General features: G+C 39.4%; 1 long non-coding RNA gene across 1 annotated transcript; it reads right to left on the reverse strand.

The window, feature by feature from the left end:
- Positions 1-27: 27 nt before the first annotated feature.
- LOC307019025 lies at positions 28-4731 on the reverse strand. The gene is made up of 7 exons (XR_013802560.1): positions 4408-4731; positions 3644-3713; positions 3448-3563; positions 3169-3264; positions 2551-2662; positions 610-777; positions 28-474 (listed from the first exon to the last, which is right to left on the reverse strand). It is a non-coding gene; the product is annotated as an uncharacterized lncRNA (long non-coding RNA).
- Positions 4732-7789: the final 3058 nt, after the last annotated feature.

The following is a 7789-nucleotide window of genomic DNA, read 5'->3' on the forward strand; positions in this document are numbered from 1 at the left end:
AATAAATCATAGACGCACTTTGTAGTCTTTTTGCATATTAGAAACGGAGTTGGCGACAGTAAGACTGCGATATAATGTTTGTGTAGATATAATACATATGACATCTATTTTTTAAATGTCTCCAGTACCGATAAAAAGATCGATAACGTTGGACGTTAACGGTACCACGGTCTTTAATAATTCAGCCCCGGGCCCCGTTAATACTGGGGCTCGGTACCCATCCCTAGTTTTAATTATTACATCATCAATATTACATTTCAAATAACCAAGTACTTGGTATCTCACAAATCGCAAGTGGCTAGTCTTGCTAAGAACAAACCTGGTGATGGTGGTGATGGTGGCTCTTCGCTGCAGGATCTGGTCGATGTCCTCCTAACAGAAGCGATTGCCTTCGTCGTTCTCGTCCATGATGGCGGCATAGGCTCCTTTCCTCAGGAGGTCCTCGATCTCCTTCTTGGAGAACTGCTGGACAGGCTAAAGGCGACGCAGAGAGACATTTACACAAGTGGATTTAGAAAACTTTTTGAAATTAAACTAAGTGTACTGCAACAGCGACTGACCCAAAAATGACTTGGCATCTAGAAATATGACAGATTTTTTTTTTCTCACCCCGTTGTTGTTGCCTTCTTTGTTCCCACTCGTGCTCTGCAGGACAGCACGGTCCAGCCCGAGCTTCAGACTAGCTTTATCCAGCTTTTCCCTCTCATAGTTTCTAGTGATCAGACGGTACACCTTCAACGCCTTAGACTGGCCAAAACGATGACACCGAGCTTGAGCCTGAAATAAAAAATTAAAAGAGGGGTCAAAAGAGCAAAGTTTTTAAGCACTAAATGGGAAAATATACACTTAAAGAACCGAGGGAATAAACGGAAAGACTGTTGTTGTTGTAGCCCTATTGAACTATCTTTAGGACAGACAGAGCAGATATATACAGGACTGTCTCAGAAAATTAGAATATTGTGATAAAGTTCTTTATTTTCTGTAATGCAATTAAAAAAACAAAAATGTCATACATTCTGGATTCATTACAAATCAACTGAAATATTGCAAGCCTTTTATTATTTTAATATTGCTGATTATGGCATACAGCTTAAGAAAACTCAAAAATCCTATCTCAAAAAATTAGAATAGTTCCTCAGACCAAGTAAAAAAAAAAGATTTATAACCGCAAAACACAATCAAACATTTGAAAATGTCCATTAATGCACTCAGTACTTGGTTGGGAATCCTTTTGCACGGATTACTGCATCAATGCGGCGTGGCATGGAGGCAATCAGCCTGTGGCATTGCTGAGGTGTTATGGATGCCCAGGATGCTTCAATAGCGGCCTTTAGCTCATTAGCATTGTTGGGTCTGGTGTCTTTCAGCTTCTTCTTCACAATACCCCACATATTCTCTATGGGGTTCAGGTCAGGGGAATTTGCAGGCCAATCGAGGACAGTAATGCCATGGTCAGTACACCAGTTACTGGTGGTTTTGGCACTGTGGGCAGGTGCCAGATCATGCTGGAAAATGAATTCCTCATCTCCATAGAGCTTTTCAGCAGACGGAAGCATGTAGTGCTCTAAAATCTCTTGGTACACAGCTGCATTTACTCTGGGCTTGATGAAACACAGTGGACCAACACCAGCAGCTGACATGGCTCCCCAAACCATCGCTGACTGTGGGAACTTCACACTGGATTTCAAGCAACTTGGATTTTGCTCCTCTCCAGCCTTTCTCCAGACTCTGGCGCCTTGACTTCCAAATGAAATACAAAACTTGCTTTCGTCTGAAAAGAGGACTTTGGACCACTGTGCAACTGTCCAGTGCTTCTTTTCCTTAGCCCAAGTCAGACGCCTCTTCCGTTGTCTTGAGTTCAGAAGTGGCTTGACCATGGGAATACGGCTATTGTAGCCCATTTCCCGGACACGTCTGTGAACAGTGACTTTTGATACCTGGACTCCAGCTTCAGTCCACTGTCTTTGAAGCTCCCCCAAATTCTGGAAGCGACTCTTCTTCACAATGCTGTTAAGGCTGCGGTCATCTCTCTTGGTTGTGCAGCGTTTCCTGCCACATTTCCCCCTTCCAACAGACTTTTTGTGGATGTGCTTTGAAACTGCACTCTGTGAACAGCTTGCTCTTTGACAAATTTCTTTTTGTGTCTTACCCTCCTGATGGAGGGTGTCAATGACGGTCCTCTGGACAGCAGTCAGATCAGCAGTCTTCCCCATACTTGTGATTTAGTTTACTGAACCAAGCTGAGTGTTTTTCAAGGCTCAGGAAACCCTTGCAGGTGTTTCGAGTTAATTAGACGATTCAAGTGATTCGTTGAACACCCTACTAGTATACTTTTTCATGATATTCTAATATTTAGAGATAGGATATTTGAGTTTTCTTAAGCTGTATGCCATAATCAGCAATATTAAAATAATAAAAGGCTTGCAATATTTCAGTTGATTTGTAATGAATCCAGAATGTATGACATTTTTGTTTTTTTAATTGCATTACAGAAAATAAAGAACTTTATCACAATATTCTAATTTTCTGAGACAGTCCTGTATATCGTACCTGCAGGTCATTTTGAGGGTTCCAGTCAGAGTCGAATATCACACAGGTGTCCGCAGCAGTGAGGTTCACAAGCTCTTGATCAGGTGTTTGATGTGGGCTGGCATGATCCTTTCTGCAGCGATAAATAAAGAAAACAAAGAAGACCTTATTAATAATAGTAATGATGGTAACAACAATAATATTAGTATAACTATTTATATAGCACTTACACAATAATTGCAAAGTGATTCTCACAACAAAAATAAAGAACAAAACAATGTCAACAATAAAAAAAAAAAAATTATAGGAATGTTAAGAGACAAAGAAATGATAAACATTCTGAGAGGCCGACTACAAAAAGGTAGACTCAATGGCTCTTGATGACATCAATGAGCAGTCCCAAAACATGCTGCTGTATAAAAAGAAATAGGTCCAGATTTCTTCTATTTAGTGTTGGATGATTTGTTGTATTGATTGCTGATGGATGTTAAGATATGTTTTACAATTATAACTTATTGTAATTGGAATCAAAAAGTTTAAAATCGTAGTTTTAATAAAATGACTAGCAATATAGGGTTTATTCAACAGCGGTAAAGCATTAAGTTGCTAAATTAACGTACACTGAACTGTACAACTTACCACTATTTAGGAAAGGACCTGATCAGAAGGATTGACTAGTAAGACAGCAAAGAGGTGGAGGAGGTCTCTGTCATGTACCATTGGTAGATGTTACACCTGAAAGAAAGATAAGGAAATAAGACAACACAGGAGGACAAACATCCTCTTAAGTAAAAGACGAAATCATGTCAAGCTTTACATCTTTCAGTCTTTATAATGCACTGTTGGAAATTACATTCCAAAGGCTAAATTCAAACTCAATACCATAAATAACTGGGTAGGCCTACCAAAGTGCTTTACCTGATAGAACACGTTCCACACGGAGCAGCAACCATCCGGCTGGGCCTTTTGCTGCATATCATCTCCTCCCTCTCCACTGTTTCCAGTAGATCTAGTACTGCCTCTGTCCAATAAAACTGAAATGCCCCAAAACAATCATATTTAAAAAGTTAAAACAATAACTTGCTTTTGGCATTCAAATGTATTAGAATCTCACCTTTTCCCTGGATGTCAGGAAGGCGTTCCCTTCAAGTCCGTAACCAGTCATAGGAGTTCAAATGCAAAGCCTGAACGATGACAAGAGCGAGACTTACATTTTACAAGATAAGTAATACCAGAGCAGTGTGTACGACATGCAGAGAACAGATCAAATCCCCTGACAGACTCACACACTTTGGTGATGTCCTCATCTGATAATGATGTTTCATTTTTAGCAGCAAAGTAACATTACTCAAGGTATATGTTGGACCCAACTCATGTACAGTATGTTTTGCATCTCCTCAACAATGGTCAGTATAGTTGAGTAGAAACAAACTGTCCCTAGAGTTTAAGGTAGATTAACAAAGAAAAGTTTGCAATGAAGCACAAAACCCCTCTTTGTATTAAGCTAGCTGCCACAGAAAGTACAGCTTAATATGCTAACCTGGTAGAGTTAGCTAACGTTAGCTAACTTCATGTCAAACTAAAAACCTCTAACGTGCATTACATTGACGATTTTAAACACAACTTAACTCTTTCAACTTGTAAAATAACATTAATTTAACATACCCTTAAATAACTACATCACGTTTTTCAGAACAACACAAACTGCAGAAAACGTTAGCTGCTAACTGTTGTTAGCTAAGACAGCTAGCTCGTAACAATAGCCTCCTAGCAAACTTAAGGTTACGTTAACATTAACTTAACGTTGTAAGAAAGCAAAACGAACCTTCGAGAAATATTTTACTCTCAGACTGGGTGTAATTGTGTAGCGTTGCTTACCTCCAGAAGGACTTTTAGCTGTTTCCCAGTAGAGACTAGAGAGAGCTGTCAGAGTGGTTGCTCTCAGAAGAGCAGCATTGGGCGGACCAGATAAGAACCAGTTAGTGTCAATGTTGTGGTGCTGTTGCTTTGGTCTGGGTCTCTGGATCTGTGAGCTAACCACGCCCCGTTCATTTGCATATAAGGAATGGAAATGTCTCATCATGAAATGTCTCATCATGAAATACAAGTCACCTGAAATAAATAAATGCGTCATTATGAAATACAAGTCATCTGAAATAAATAAATATGTCATTATGAAATACGATTCTCTTGAAATAAATAAATGTGTCATTATAATATACAAGTCTCTTGAAATAAATAAATGTGTCATTATGAAATAAAAGTCCCATGAAATAAATAAATGTGTATTTAAATGTACATGTATACATATTTATTGCCTCATTTATGTATTTCATAATTTATTTCATAGGCATATTTATATATATATGTATTTATTTAATTATTGATGTATTTATTTATTTATTTAATTTTGGCTTAAATGGCATTCCATAAATGAGTGCGCTCCCGCTCACCGGAGACTGCTCGCGCTGCACTCCGCAGCAAACAGCTGTGGGGCGATTTGAAAGTACGTTATGCTGGCCGGGGTGTCTAAATAATGCTTCCGGGCCAGCGGGCCATTTATAATGTCGAGCCCTGTTCATATGAACAGCTGAGACTCCACAGATCAGGTCAGAGGGCCTGGCGATCCACCAGAGGGCCTGGCGATCCACTAGCAAAACAAACATCCAGTAGGCTATTAACCTTACTGTTTTTACTAACAGTAACCAACTAATAATTTTCATAAAGTGCATATTTATTCCAAACTCACAATATATATATCCTTCCAGTAATAAAACGTAATGCACAATGCAATGGTACACAGTATCCAAAGTCTTTAGGCACTGGTTGGAGGCATTCATGTAAAGCAGATCGCCAGAATCCAATACTGGTAAAAACGTTACAGAGATCAAATGTTTCCTTGTCTGAAAGGAGAAAACCTCATTTTAAAACAACATTTTCAGTGTGTGACTTGAAAGATAAGTTCTGATCAATAATAAAACCTAGATATTTGTATGTAGTAACCCTTTCAATGTCAATGTCAGTCCCTTGAACAGTACAAATGTCGGGGAGAAAATAAGTTAACTTTTTGCCATTTGAAAATATAATGAGTTTGGATTTGTCTGCATTTAATACTAACTTGAGTTGAGATAAATTAGATGGAATAACATCATGAACAATAAATAACAGTATCATCTGCATAAAAATGGAAAGCAGCCTTTGATAAATTATTACAGAGATTGTGAAATTATTGGTCGGGTTCCATCTACTTTCAGTGTGTAAAAGGAGTCTCCTATTTCCTCCACGATAGCCTCAGTCACCACATTGCTGAGTGTACTTATGAGTTCATTTTGCATTTCGTGACAAGTGTAAGTGGCGTTTCGAAGGATTGATTTCACTACATCAGCCAATTTGGGGTCTTTTTTTATCGTATAGTCCAGCAGGGAGAGTAAAAGGCCACTGCCCCCCTCTGACATGTTATCAAAAGCCTCTATCTTCCCTCGTAAAGGCAGCTGGTTTTCCACCAGAAATCAATACGAGAGGAGATATAATACCTGTTTTTTCGTAGTTGGTCTGCGTTAACAAGTGTAGAAATCTCCTTTCCAGTGCTGGCACGCCTCTCTCGCTCCTTCCACATTGCATAGCAAGAGAGATGCTCCTTTGAATTTGCATGTTTCTGAAATCCCTTGTCTCTCTCTCCACCGCATTTTTCCAGTTACGGAAGCCAACAGACATAAATGCATCCATTCTCCGGGTTTTGCTAGACTGCCGACAGCAGAAACAAAATGCAGCATCGGCCTTGACACAATGACACGAGAGGGGTGGACATTTGGATTTTATTCAACAAGTGGACACGTGCTGAGACTGAGTAGACGGAGATAGGAGTGAACGTTGAAGTGAGTGCGAGATTGAGAGCAGCTGGTGGAATGGCTTCTTTGAGTCCTGGAGAGGAGGATATGGAAAGTGCATCTGAAGGAGGATGGAATGAAGTAAGGAAAAAGACTTCAAGAAAGAAGATAGACATGTCAAGTGACAGTCTTAGTGAATCTGATTCACAGAATGAATTGAAGAGAGTAAGGAAAAGGATTGAGAATGAAGAGTGGAAAGTGATTGTGGAGTTTGGTGAGCAATCCGCAGCTAAGCTACATCCAGTGGCCCTGACTAAAGCAATTCACAAAGAAATTGGATCGATAAAACAAGCAAGATTTCTGAGCAAAGGACGGATGTTGGTTGAGTTGATTAATGCAAGACAACAGGAAAAGTTACTGAAAATGAAGACCCTGAATGAAGTCCGAATTAAATGCCATGTTCCTGGAGCAAATCGGAAAATACTTGGAGTTATCAGTGGAGTTCCCATAGAAATCGGCATAGAAAGGGGGAAAGTGACTGTAGTAAAGCGTCTTCCTAATAGGTATCAAGGTAAGATTCTTCAGTTTGAAGAAACAATACAACAGAAGATAATGATCGGTTGCATGAGCTTTCCAGTAAGAGAATTCATCCCTAAACCTCTGCGGTGCTTTAAGTGCCAAAGGTTTGGGCATGTGGCAGACAAGTGCAAAGCAACTAAGCCCAGGTGTCCAACATGTGCGGGGGAACATGAATATGGTAGTTGTACTGCAGGTGCCAAGGTGAAATGTTGTAACTGTGGTGGGGAACATAGTGCTGCGTATCAGGGCTGTGAAGTGCAGAAAAAGGCCAAGGAGGTGCAGAGATACAAAGTGCAAAATAAAGTCTCATATGCTGAAGCAACAGAAAAGGTTTCACTAAACATAGCTAGGAAATCCCAAGTAGCATCAAGTATGTTCTCTTCAAAAGATTTTCCCAAACTCCCACAGGCAAAGGAAAGCTCCACAAAGTGTTCACATAAGTGTGTGATAGGAGAGGATGCATTGATGGTTAATAAGTACAAGTTTGTGGCCTTTATTGGAAAAGTGGTGAATGTTGCTTTACAACAGACAAAAAAGAGGTCAAGACTGAAAACAATAGTGGAAGCAGTAGGTGAATTTTTGGGGATAAAGGATATAACCGTTGAAATGATACATAAAATGCTAGCCACCAATAATGATGATTCACAGATTGGTGAGTAGATTAATGGTTTTTCTCATTCTGCAATGGAATGCTAGAAGCCTTATTGCAAATGGACAAGAATTCAAGACCTATATATATCAGTTAAAAGAAAAACCAGACGTTATTTGTATTCAAGAAACATGGCTGAAGACTCATTTGGACTTCATAATTGGGGGATATACTGCTATAAGACAAGATAGAAATGATGGCCAGG

The sequence above is a fragment of the Notothenia rossii genome (genome assembly GCF_949606895.1).
Source record: "Notothenia rossii genome assembly, chromosome: 9".
In the NCBI taxonomy this organism is placed as follows: Eukaryota; Metazoa; Chordata; class Actinopteri; order Perciformes; family Nototheniidae; genus Notothenia; species Notothenia rossii.